The sequence below is a fragment of the Mixophyes fleayi genome, chromosome 1, assembly GCF_038048845.1.
Source record: "Mixophyes fleayi isolate aMixFle1 chromosome 1, aMixFle1.hap1, whole genome shotgun sequence".
Classification (NCBI taxonomy): Eukaryota; Metazoa; Chordata; class Amphibia; order Anura; family Limnodynastidae; genus Mixophyes; species Mixophyes fleayi.
Genome location: NC_134402.1, coordinates 56,167,981 through 56,181,219, shown reverse-complemented (window position 1 = coordinate 56,181,219; position 13,239 = coordinate 56,167,981). Strand labels below are relative to the sequence as shown.

At 39.2% G+C, this 13,239-nt stretch overlaps 1 pseudogene; it reads right to left on the bottom strand.

The window, feature by feature from the left end:
- Positions 1 to 3,215: 3,215 nt before the first annotated feature.
- LOC142097264 (uncharacterized) lies at positions 3,216 to 4,496 on the bottom strand (annotated as a pseudogene).
- Between the last annotated feature and the right edge of the window lie 8,743 nt (positions 4,497 to 13,239).

The window sequence follows — 13,239 nt, the reverse complement described above, 5'->3', positions numbered from 1 at the left end:
GAAGAGCTTGTTCACGCAAATGACTTTGTACGTCTACTTCAAAGGTGCTTGTACTGTATTTTGAATGATGGCTCACTATATATATAAACACACGTATTCAGTTTTGGAGAAGATTACCAATATGCAAATAATGAGCTTCCAACATTTTAAATAGCCTAAAGAGAGACTTAATATAGGTGTTATAAAAATACACTTTTTACCTAACCCCCGTGCAGCTTGTGTCCACTGATTACATACTGGGATGTCACTGCCAGTTAAAAGGAATATTATTAAAAATAAGATTTCTTTAAAAAACTAAAGTTTTTTACATTTATTTGATTTGGACTGCAAACATCACTGTTGCCTTTCACATTTGAGGCAACAACAAATTATATCACTTGTAGTTCGGACTTGCTTGAGCCAGCACAAATATGGTCAAACACACTCAAACATGGTCTGTTCAAGCTGCTTGAACATCATTGAACCTGTTCGACTTTTCTGACTAGCTCGTTTTTTTTTTTCAATCAAAATTTGAGAAATGCCTTAGAATTTTTAGATGTTTGTACTGATTCAAAGAACAGGTTCAAGAAACGTTACCGGTCTGATTCCAGCATTTCTTCTCACAACCATAATGGTCTAGGGCACTCTGCAAGCTTTCTAGTGCATAATGTTCAGTAGCATGTTTGTCAGAATTTGTGGGTTGTTGTTTGTCCACACACGTCTCGAGGATTGACCACAAGTTCTCAATGGGATTAAGGTCTGGGGAGTTTCCTGGCCATGGACCCAAAATTTCGATGTTTTGATCCCCGAGCCACTTAGTTATCACTTTTGCCTTATGACAAGGTGCTCCATCATGCTGGAAAAGGCATTGTTCATCACCAAATTGTTCTTGGATGGTTGGGAGAAGTTGCTTTTGGAGGATGTTTGGTACCATTCTTTATTAATGGCTGTGTCCTTAGGCAAAATTGTGAGTGAGCCCACTTTCTTGGCTGAGAAGCAACCCCACACATGAATGGTCTCAGGGTGCTTTCCTGTTGGCATGACATAGGACTGATGGTAGCGCTCACCTTTCTTTCTCCGGATAAGCCTTTTTCCAGATGCCCCAAACAATCTGAAAGGGGATTCATCAGAGAAAATTACTTTACCCCAGTTCTCAGCAGTCAAATCCCTGTACCTTTTGCAGAATATCAGTCTGTCCCTGATGTTTTTCCTGGAGAGATGCACTCACACCTGCCTGCTGCCATTCCTAAGCAAGCTCTGCACTGGTGGTGCCCCAATCCCACAGCTGAATCAACTTTAGGAGTCGGTCCTGGCGCTTGCTGGACGTTCTTGGGTGCCCTGAAGCCTTCTTCACAACTATTGAACCTCTCTCCTTGAACTTCAAGGAGAGAGGTGTGTATATATATATATATATATATATATATATATAGTCAAAGTGTAACAAAAACCCATGAAAAACACATATTATTATTATTGTAATAGACAGGTATTGAACACAGAAATATCTGGAGACAAAGAATGACCTACCACATCTAAAATGTCCTGCAGGTTTTGGTGGTAACAATGCTGGTTTCAAATGAAAAATATCATTAGCTACTTTTACAAGGGTATTTGCCTTTTTAAATACAACTGAAGCCTTAACTGAAATAAAGGGTTTAAATAATGTGTCTAATTTCAATATTGGAAAATTTGTATAAATTATTCTCTTAACCTATAACAAAATAATTATATTTAGAAAAAAATAACTATTAACTCTGGATCCATTTTTGGCAACCCATTTAGCATTGTATTTTGAATTATGGCTCCGACTCCCTATATAAACACACATAATAATATCACTATTGCAGAAGACCATATGAATTGTAATACCCCGTGTGGTGTTATTTAGAGTAATACGTTGAAGTTGCACCTTACCAGTATTAGATAGTTCTCTTTCTGGTTTCAACACTTCAGATTTTCTATGCACCAGAGAGGTAAGGGGATTTATCCACAGAGATTGAAAATGACATATGTGTATTCTGAACTAATTTTCTTTTATTATTAATAATTATTCTGATACTCATTTTAGAAGCGCACAATTATTTTTAAACAATCTCTTATCACTTTAAAACTATTTACAATTGACAAACCTTTAAATTCGCCATACTAATAACACTGATATCTTATTGGAATGTCTATGGATGCTTCTGCCAGAATAAATTATTAATCTTCACACTATATATATATATATATATATATATATATATATTTACCTAACATTAATATATAACTTAATTTCTCAATACAACTTTAAGACCCACATCATATAGTTCAATAACTATTTGTAGAAGTGGTGCACGTGGTTGGGGCCCATAAATTTATTTCTTTATCCCGTTGGACTTTATAAATAGTCACTTTATTAAGTGGTTGTAGAGCTTCACAAGAAGATTTTGGTAAAACACTGTTTCAGTATTTTTCCTGCAAAACTGATTATTTTTAGTAAAAGTAGTTCAGGTACATAGGGATCAGTAACAAGTGTCTAAGTAAATGCTGATGTTTTCAGTTGTAGTGATGTAATAGTGGAGTTATTTTCATTCTGTCCCTATCTTTTCGCTCTCAGTCTAACCAGACACAGGGATCTCTCCCAGCGGTCCTGAGTATCACACTCCTCTCTCCCTGTCACCCCCGGCAACCACCAACCACTCACAACTGTCACCCCCGGCAACCACCAACCACTCCCAACTGTCACTTCTCCCTCAAGAAATCTTTTTTTTTTTAAAAATCTTTATAAACACTTATAACAATTAACAAATGTAACCACATCTAAACAGGCAGGTACATGAACATAGATTTGAGTACATACATATATTTATATATAGATACACCTCAGGGTACTCAGATTTTGGGATATCACAAACTTCCCCATTTAAAACATGCGTATCCGCACGCACTAGAAATTACCTGAACAGTTTTTTTATTTTTATTATTTACACATATTCACTTTTCTCATGAAATATTTGCATATTACAGTTTGGTTCGAGACATTTTTCACGTAATTATATAACACAACATTGCTCACAGTATTCATGACTTAACATACTAGTGTCAATACGTAAGGGGTGGAACTCCTTTTGTGCTCCTTTCTGAACGTCTCAAAGAAGGGATAACAGAGATCTCATCTTCCACTGTATCTCAGACAACAATCTCTAAGTGTTCCATCCGCTCAGGAGTTTTTGAAGTAGCCACAATTGGCCAATACATGAGATTCAGTGGATCATTAGGAACCTCGGGTTGCACAAGGTTGAACTCTTCACTTGGGGTTCATGTGCTTCTGGGATACTAGTAGGTTGCATTGGACACAACTTAAGTTGATCCCTGTGGACCATGCTTTCCCGAAGACCATCTTCCCTTGACACTTGGTAGACAATTACACCTTCTCTAGATATATCGGTTACAATGTATGGTATTGGTTCCCACTGATAGTCTAAATTACTGTGCTGCTGGTTTTAATTTTTTAGCACTTTGCTCCCTATCATCACTTCACTCTGTACTGGAGTGGCATTAGGATACTGCGGTCTATATCCATATGGTCTCTTTAAGTAGTATGATGAATAGGGACATTTCCGGTAAGGGTTTTCCAGCGTAGAACACTCTGTCTCTGGCACACTTTCAATATCTTCTAACTTCTCTCCATTGGTTGCTCTTTTTTGGATTTTTTGCTGATAGTTTCGTGGAGGATCTTTGCAATATGAATAGTGCCTATAATAGCTGCGATCTGGTGCATGTTTGCTGCCTTGGACTGGAGCATCACCAGGAACAGTTACATTAGTTGCCTCAGCACCTGTTCTCCCTTCTATCACATCAAACTCTACAGTCTCTCCATCTCCCACACTGCAAAGATACTTCTGTGGGTTGTTCATCTTAATGGCAGTCTGGTTTACAAACACGTCTTCCTTGGTGTCATACCTGTTTATAAATCCATAGCCCTTACGCACATTAAACCATTAGACAGTGCCCAAAACCTTTACATGGGGACCAGCGAACTTTTGCTGACCCTGTAGGAGCCGAACAGTATGTTGAAAGGCCAGTTTCGCGGGTTTCACCATTGTCTTGGATTTACTCTTGAGGGCTTCTATTAACTCTTCTAGACAATTTTGATGAACCTTCATTCCAATGATTACTGGAGGTACATCACTTTCCTGGACACTGGTGATAACAAATCCCTGCTGGAGTAAAGTGCTCTTTCTTATCCTGATTTCGGCCTTCCAGTAGCCACGATGTGTAATCAATTGACCATTGCTAGCCAGTAGGTGTGGCCAAGTTCTAGGTGCAGACATAATTTCTTGCTCCTCCCAATGGTGTAGAAACTCGGATAGGCGTATCATTGTCACCTGGGATCCCGTGTCCAACAATGCAGGCAGCTCCACTCCGTTTATCCGGACCTTCAGGTGGGGGCATTCTCCTACGTAACAAGGCCACCCCTCTTGTGCAGATGGCACTATAGCCATGGTTCCTACCGAGGGTCGGTCCTCCTCCATCGAGGTCTCGTAATTTAGATGCTAACTTTGGTGCCAATTTTGTTCCATATGGCCGCTCCTGTTGCATCGGTGGCAGATGGGTCGTCTTTGGAGATCGAAACGGTCAGAAGCTCTCCTTTCATTTCTCTGTGGAGGCTTCCACCAATCACTGGTGGCCCTTCTTCTCTATATTCGCCACCTAGGTTCCGTTACTGGGGGATTCGGCTGACTCTCGAGGTTATGAATCTCCCGACACATCTCCGCCATTCCAGTGGTTAACTTCTCAATTTGGCACTTTAGTACTCAAAGTGGATCAACGGGTGGAGTTTGGATGCTTTGAACTATGGTCTTTCCAGGATTTTTGAATTCCTTGTAACCTAGCATTTCTGGGACCGTTATCTCCCGTACCAGATAGGATCCCACCATCTGAATAGCGGCCTCTTTGAATTCCAAAACATTATGTTCTGGTAATTGCATTTGAAGTAATCTCAATTGCATCTTAACAGTAAACACTTCAGATTTTCTATGCACCAGAGAGGTAAGGGGATTTACCCACAGAGATTTAACAAGTGAATTCTGAACTAATTTCCTTTTATTATTAAGAATTTTTCTGATATTTATTTTAGAAGCGCACAATTATCTTTAAACAATATCTTATCACTTTAAAACTATTTACAATTGACAAACATTTCAATTCGCCATACTAATAACACTGATATTTTATTGGAATTCTAGGTCTATGGATGTTGCTGCCAGAATCAATTATTAATCTTCACACACACACACACACACACACACATATATATATATATATATATATATATATATATATAATTGCCTAACACTAATATATAACTTAATTTCTCAATACAACTTTAAGACCTACATCATATATTTCAATAACTATTTGTAGAAGTGGTGCACGTGGTTGGGGCCCATACATTTCTTTTTTTATCCAGTTGGACTTTATAAATAGTCACTTTATTAAGTGCTTGCAGAGCTTCACAAGAAGATTTTGGTAAAACACTATTTCTGTAGTTTTCCTGAAAAACTGATTATTTTTAGTCAGCAGCTCAGGTACATAGGGATCAGTGACATGTGTCTAAGTAACTGCTGATGTTCTCAGTGTCAGTGATGTAATGGTGGAGTTATACTGATCTGTGTCTGTATAACTGTTATTGTACAACTCCAACTTGTCTCTGTCCTCTCACACTGTCCTCAGTACATAGCTCAGTCTCTGTTGTGTATTCACTGATCTCTCTACTGCTTAGTAATATTCAGCACTTTCCTTCTTACTCAGCCTCTCTTTTGCTCACTTCTTCTCTTCTTACACTTTCTTCACTTTTAATCTGCTTATATATCACTTTGTCCGGTTTTCATTCTGTCCCTATCTTTTCTCTCATTCTGTCCCTGTCTTTTCTCTCATTCTGTCCCTATGTTTTCGCTCTCAGTTTATCCAGACACAGGGATCTCTCTCATTGGTCCTGAGTATCACACTCCTCTCTCCCTGTCACCCCCGGCAACCACCAACCACTCCCAACTGTCACTTCTCCCTCAAGAAATAATTTTTATTTTTTTTAAATCTTTATAAACACTTATAACAATTAACAAATGTAACCACATGTAACCAGGCAGGTACATGAACATAGCCATGAGTATACACATATATTTATATATAGATACACCTCAGGGTACTCAGGTTTTGGGGTATCACATTACCAGTATGCAAATACCAAATTTCAACATTTTAAATAGCCCAAAGAGAGACTTAATATTTGTTAGAAATTTGCACTTTTTACTAATATACTTTTGTATATTCCACGTTCCATCAGGTTAGCCTGTACTCTCAAAGGCTTCAAGTGTGCCCTTAAGACTCATTTCTTTATTCAAGTCTATCAGTCCTCCTCCTAACTTCCTTGTCCTGGCTTCCTCCCCCCAGTTAGTACCACCCTGTTTGTGTCTCCCCTTTCCTTTAGGATGTAAGCTCTCACAAGCAGGGACCTCTTTCCTTGTGTTCTCCTTCTACTATTCCATCACCCTCTGTACCTCTTGACCTGCTTCCCTAGCCCTGTTTTCTTAGGCTTCGGCTTACTTCTCGCTGATTACTACCATCACTTTCACTCACTGTCTCACAAATAATTTTATCTGCTTTACCATGTAACCTGTGTTTTGTTTTTGTTGTTTTTTTTTTTATGCATTCCGTATGTCTAGTCTTTGTATTTTGTTCTTCATGTATCATGTTGTGTTATGAATCACTGTTTTCTATATATGTCATGTACGGCACTGCGGACCATTTGTGGCGCCTCATAAATAAAAGATGATGATAACAATAATAATAATAATAATAATAAAGTATATAATGTAGGTATATATGGCATTGAATTTGATATACTTTTTGCGATTTGACATTTTCAGCTTGTGTTCACCGATCACATACTGATACATCAGTGGTATCAAAGTTACTTTCGAACCAAAGTTTCTGTAGGTTTGCAAATCTTGGGCCTGATTCATTAAGGATCTGAAATGAAGAGGATACTCATTTCAGTCTCCTGGACAAAACCATGTTACAATGGAAGGGGTGCAAATAAGTGTTCTGTTTTACACATAAGTTAAATACTGACTGTTTTTTCATGTAACACACAAATATTTGATAGCTTATTTGTACACTAAAATTTAAAGTTGATATTTGTGTGTTACATAAAAAAACAGTCAGTAGTTAACTTATGTGTAAAACAGAACACTTATTTGCACCCCTTCCATTGTAACATGGTTTTGTCCAGGAGACTGAAATGAGAATCCTCTTCATTTAAGAACCTTAATGAATCAGGCCCCTTGTCTGTATTGTCCAATAGAATAGGTGGACTGTTAAGATTTATTTTTTTCTAAATTTCCTTTAATATCCTTTAAAGCAAATTTTGTTCTGTAAAGAGGATATGTATATCGTTCCAGTTCTATGAACAAAACAAATTGTGTTTTACCCTTCTAAGAAGAAATCTTCTTCCTCTACTTTCTCTATATGTGGGTTTCTGAAACTATTGCGTGCCCCTAGAACAGGAGGACTGAATCTGTTGTGGTATCATAACGTTCCTTTGATGGAGGGTGATAATAAGTTTGCTTCTGTAAAAATGTTTAAAATGGCATCCCCTAGATCTGGCTCCTATTGTATAAGTTCTCCGTGTCTCACTCCCTGTCCATTTCTTTCACATTCCTAGCCTGTCGACTATATTTTAACTTCAAATTCATCTTGGGATCCTTAGTCCTATCCAGATTTTTGTCTACACCATTGGGCACACAGAACTGTACAGGCCCCAAAAACTGAAAAGAATCGAACATGTAGTCACACACCAAAATGATCAAACCGTTGCTCAGTATGTTTATTCTTAAAAAAGTGTTTTTGTACAAGTCCACTCTTATAATCAATTGGTCCATATAAAATAAATCTAATATATATATATATATATATAGATTTCTTGCAACTATGTTCTGGATAAGCTGCACATATTAATATTAATTAGACCTGTCTTATTTGTGGGTACTATTTCCTCTTAAAAGTAACCTAAAAAATAATAATACAGTTTATTGGAAACATCTTAGTAAATTGCATGGCACAATTACTAAACTGTGACATTTGGCAATAAAGTATTGAGTTTTATCAATTTTTCTGGGTGTGCTGTATTACAGTTGTACAGTGGAGCATACTTACCAACTTTTTACTCTTTCCCTCCTAGAGACTCGGGGGGGGGGAGAAGAAGTGTGAGGATGGAGGAGGGTGGCGAATTGTGTCATTTTGGCCCTGCCCTCATGATGCAATGATGCGAAAGCGTCATTTTGCCGTGGGGCCTAAATGACTCCATTCACTGCGAATCACTTCATGGAGGCTCCCATCCTGCCTACTTCACTATGAAGTTGGCAGGATGCGAGAGAATGACCTGCTCTCCCTGGAGTCTGGGAGACCTGCTTGGAATTCAGGAGTCTCCTGGATATTCCGTGAGAGTGGGGCAAGTATGCAGTAGAGCAGTGGTTCCCAAACTGTGCTCCTAGGCTCCCTGGGCTGCCTTGGAGATCTCACAGGGGTGCCTCGGCCAGGGCCAGTGGTAAGCAAGGTGGGGGACTACTTGGTAAGTATTTTGGCTTAGGGGTGCCTTGAAAAAATTATAGAGACCCTAAGGGTATCTTGAACTGAAAAAGTTTGGACTCCACTGCAGTAGAGGCATGAATCCTTCTGCTGCAGCCGTAGCACAGTAGATGTCTCTGTGGCTCTTATCATCATCATCATCGTTGTTTATTTGTACAGTGCCACAAAACTGTGCACCTGTGGACACTCACTTATAAATCATACAATACACAATCACACATGAAAATAGAACAAGTACAGATTAGGTTGACGAAGGAGGTGCAGATATGAGTCAAAGGTTAGAAAGCTGCTCTTGTGCTGTAGTTGGGTTTGATTAGAAATTAGCTGTTCCCTGGCCCGCTGCCCAGGAAATGTATTAACTAGGTATGTAGTTGGGGGATTTCCTCAGCCATTGGATTTTAAGTGACATTGGGTATTTATTAACTAGCCCTGTGCCTGTGGTTACAGAATGTTAGTGACTACGCCTAAATTAGTTTGGGTAGTAGATAACCAACCTGTTTGCAAGATGATTCCACTCCTGTGGTCATTCCCATACCACATGGCATTAGGATATGTGGAGTTCTTGTACACTGGTTATATGTTCAGTGAGATCTCTGAAATACAATATACCAGTGTTGGCTAACCTGTGACACTCCAGGTGTTGTGAAACTACACGTTCCAGCATGCTTTGCCAACATATAGCAGCTTATTGCTGGAAGGAGGGTATGCTGGGACTTGTAGTTTCACAGCACCTGGAGTGTCACAGGTTAGCCAACACTGCCCTGTACGCTTAAGTCACTATGTTCATGCAGTAACCTTGTGTACCTGTATATTTATTTGATCTCCTCAGTTTGTGCAGTCCATTTCTGTTTTACATACCACCGCCTGATTTATTAGCCACATGGCTGATCACAACTAGGGGGACAGTCAGCAAAAGCTCACAAGAGTACAATGGCTGTGTTCAAAACTGGTAAATTACACAGCCACAATAGTACTAATAATGCTTTACTAACACAGTTATGCAGGCAGACCAGTGCAACTAGATGGAAGATAGTATGGAGCGAGAAGATTTAACACAATTATGAAGCAGGAAAAATATTAAGTGTAAAAAAAAAAAATAAAGTCATCTTTCTACAGGTTTTCTAAACTGTTAAGTCTGTTTTTGTCATATAATTAGTATGATTCAAGAAGAGAAGCCTCCAATTGATTAAAATAGATTATATACGAGAAAAAAAGAGTGTCCCAGTTATACCCTTTTTCAAGAAAACCATCAATCAAAAAATGTTGATTTTATATTATGATCATGGTCAGAGGAACAATTACATTTTATTTCTACTAATTAGCTTTTAGGAGCACTATCTAGCCATGATGTTTTTTAAATCACTAGTAGCATGCAAATATGTATTCATAGTTCAAAAAGGATAATTAATTCAACTGCACCAGGTATGTCCTTTATCCTTTATTTAGCATCCCTAGATTAATCAGTATAATTCCAAATATTCAGGGTACCTATATATTCCGTAAAGTGGCGGATCCAGGGGGGGGGGCGATCGGGGCGATCGCCCACCCTACCAGGGGCTTGCTGCCGACAGCTGCACACTGTGCAGGTCCGTTCAGCAGTGACAGTATGCTGCCCGGCTGCTCTGATTGTGTTTTAAACACAATCAGAGCAGCGGGACAGCACACTTTCACTGCTGAACGGACCTGCACATACTGTGCAGCCGCCGGCAGCCTTAGAACACAGAAAGGGGCGGGGCCTAAATCGCCCCCCCCCTAAAATCGCCCCGGGTAGGGCAAATGTCTGGGTCCGCCCCTGATTCCGTATCCTGAAGGGTGCACCCAAACACATAAAGACACACGATTAGAAAGAGAAGAAAAAGGATGTGTAAATTGGGGCACTTAGGGATGTTCAGTTGATTAAAAAATTCCAATTTTTATTAACATTCATTAAAATCTATGAGTATATCCTGGTTCTTAGAAAGTAGTGAAATATATTAAAATGTGACATAAAAGTGATTTCAAAATTACAGAATGCCCTGCAATGGCTTTGCCATCACTTTTTATTTATTTCAGTAAGTTGAGTTTGTGTATTAATAATATCTCTTCTTGATATTGAGGTCGATATTTTAGCAGCTGCTATATCTATATTTGATCCATCAGGAACAGATCATTAGTAATAAATCTGTTTCTCACATAATTAAGGAGAGCATGATATGATGGCTAATAATATTCAATGCATCCGCATGAGTGATCTTTAAGGGCTATCAGCAATATGTACAGTGTAATAGTTACAAGATAACAGCTATTATATCTGCAGCTGAATCAGATGGTTCACAGTACACATTGCAGGTTTTATACCCCATTGTTTATATAATTTATTTGTATTCCATATTATCACCCACATGAGTGACCTTTAAGGGCTATCAGCAATATGTACAGTGTAGAGGTTAGTTTTAAAATACCGATTTTAGTACTCAGACTGCAGGGGCAATAATCACTAAATATTAAAGATCACACATGTGGACGTATTGAATAATATTAGTCATTATTTGAGATATTATTAATACACATTTTTGGTTATTATTTCATTTTTTTTATTTCTGTTGGACTCATAAATGTATTAGTTGCGTACACCAGTTAGATTTCCCTTCTCAGTTAAATTTGTTTGCTTTGTTGGCCTTGAAGAGGACAACAGATAAACTCTGGTCTATGTATTGAAATCAGTTGTGTCTATATCAGATTCATTGTTATTTCCCAAAGAATATAGACAAATTGCATGGCGTCATGAGGTGTCATGCTACTTGCTATGGCTTAATCTGGATACCCCGGATGTTGCTAAGCAGCCAGGATGCTACCTTACCTGTCAGCCTTTCAGTCAGCTGAGCTGCACACGACGGCTCACACTGGTTGTTGTCCCGGCTGTTGCTAAGTAGCTGGGACGTAGTTTCCTATTGGGCTTTCTGTCCCTTCCATCTCGTCTGGTTGCCTAGCAGCCGGGACGCTCTGATCAGGGAGTGCAGTCTCGTCATTGCAATCACTTGTTGCTGCAGGGGTGCTTGCTCCTGATGGAGTAATCTGATTGACCCTCTATATCTTAAAAGGCAGGTAGGGCTTAGCCTCAGTTCCAGTTATAGCATTGGGCCTGCACTTCGTTGCTCCTTTGTTGTATATTTGCTGTTTGGCTACTTGTTGCCGACCTCTTGGAGATTTATGGATATTCTTTGCTCACTGTCTGTCTTGACCTTTGGCTTGTTACTGAACCATCCTTGCTTGCTGCCTGCCTCGGCCTTTTGGCCTGTCTACAGCTATTCCTGTTCGCTGCCTGCCCTTGACCTTTTGTATGCTTAGGCTCCATAAACTATTGCTACCGGGTTTCTAAGATAAACTCCTACTAGTCTAAAACATCTGAGTACCTGTGAGAATATCACTCTCTACAGGAAAGTTGGCTTGCTATAGGTGGAGATCTCTCATTGCTTTGTTCTAAGAGTTCATCATCATCATCATCATCATCATCACCATTTATTTATATAGCGCCACTAATTCCGCAGCGCTGTACAGAGAACTCACTCACATCAGTCCCTGCCCCATTGGAGCTTACAGTCTAAATTCCCTAACATACATGCAGACATACAGACAGACAGAGAGAGAGAGACTAGGGTTAATTTTGATACAAATCAATTAACCTACTAGTATGTTTTTGGATTGTGGGAGGAAACCAGAGCACCCGGAGGAAACCCACGAAAACATGGGGAGAACATAGAAACTCCACACAGATTCTAGTTGAAGATGTAACACATGGAAGATCATTTTCACTTCCTGGCATTAGTGGTATAATGTGGAAAATGGATGGTGTAGAGGAATCATCTGGACCAGACCTGGACCGGCCATCTGGTGTCTAGAGTATCTAGAGTATTTACCAGAAGAGCTTGTGGGCCTGAGAGCTCTATTTGGCCACCAGTGGTATTCTTCTACTGTGAACATGTATGGTGGCTGTTTTATTATAAGAGCATTGGGACAACCCAGTATGATAGCAGTTATTCAACAAACTATGACTGCATAGTCACTCTGCTTCTGGCCCTGAGAGTATAATGGACAATGAGACCCCTTTATAATGAAATAGCTGCTATGCCTGCAGCCCCCCCAGGTAGTTGTATAAATGTGTGTCTCTAGGTGTATGTTTTATATATTTCAAGTGTTTTACCAACAATAAATACATAGAGGATCACCTCTCAAGAAAGCAAAATGACAGATTGAGTTGGAAAGTGTATTAAGGGGGGCTGTACCATAACTTGCATCCCCATAGTCTACAACAAGTATTAGCATCAGTTGTGTGATATGCTTTCTGGCCTTTGGGAGTTAGGCACGACTTGTTTCTATAGATCAAGCCCAATATGGAACATGAACGAACCAAATGAAAGGTTAGGATCAAGCCATAAACCCAAAAATGTATAATTGGACATTTTTGTCAGACTAGTGTTGAAGTATGTTCTAATTAGTAGATCTGGTATAATACACTTTGCAAATTTAGACTCTGTCTCAAATAACATGGATACTGCTTTATCCCCTTAAACATAGTAACATAGTTGATGAGGTTGAAAAAAGACACCAGTCCATCAAGTTCAACCTATTTTGGATCTCCTGCGATCCTGC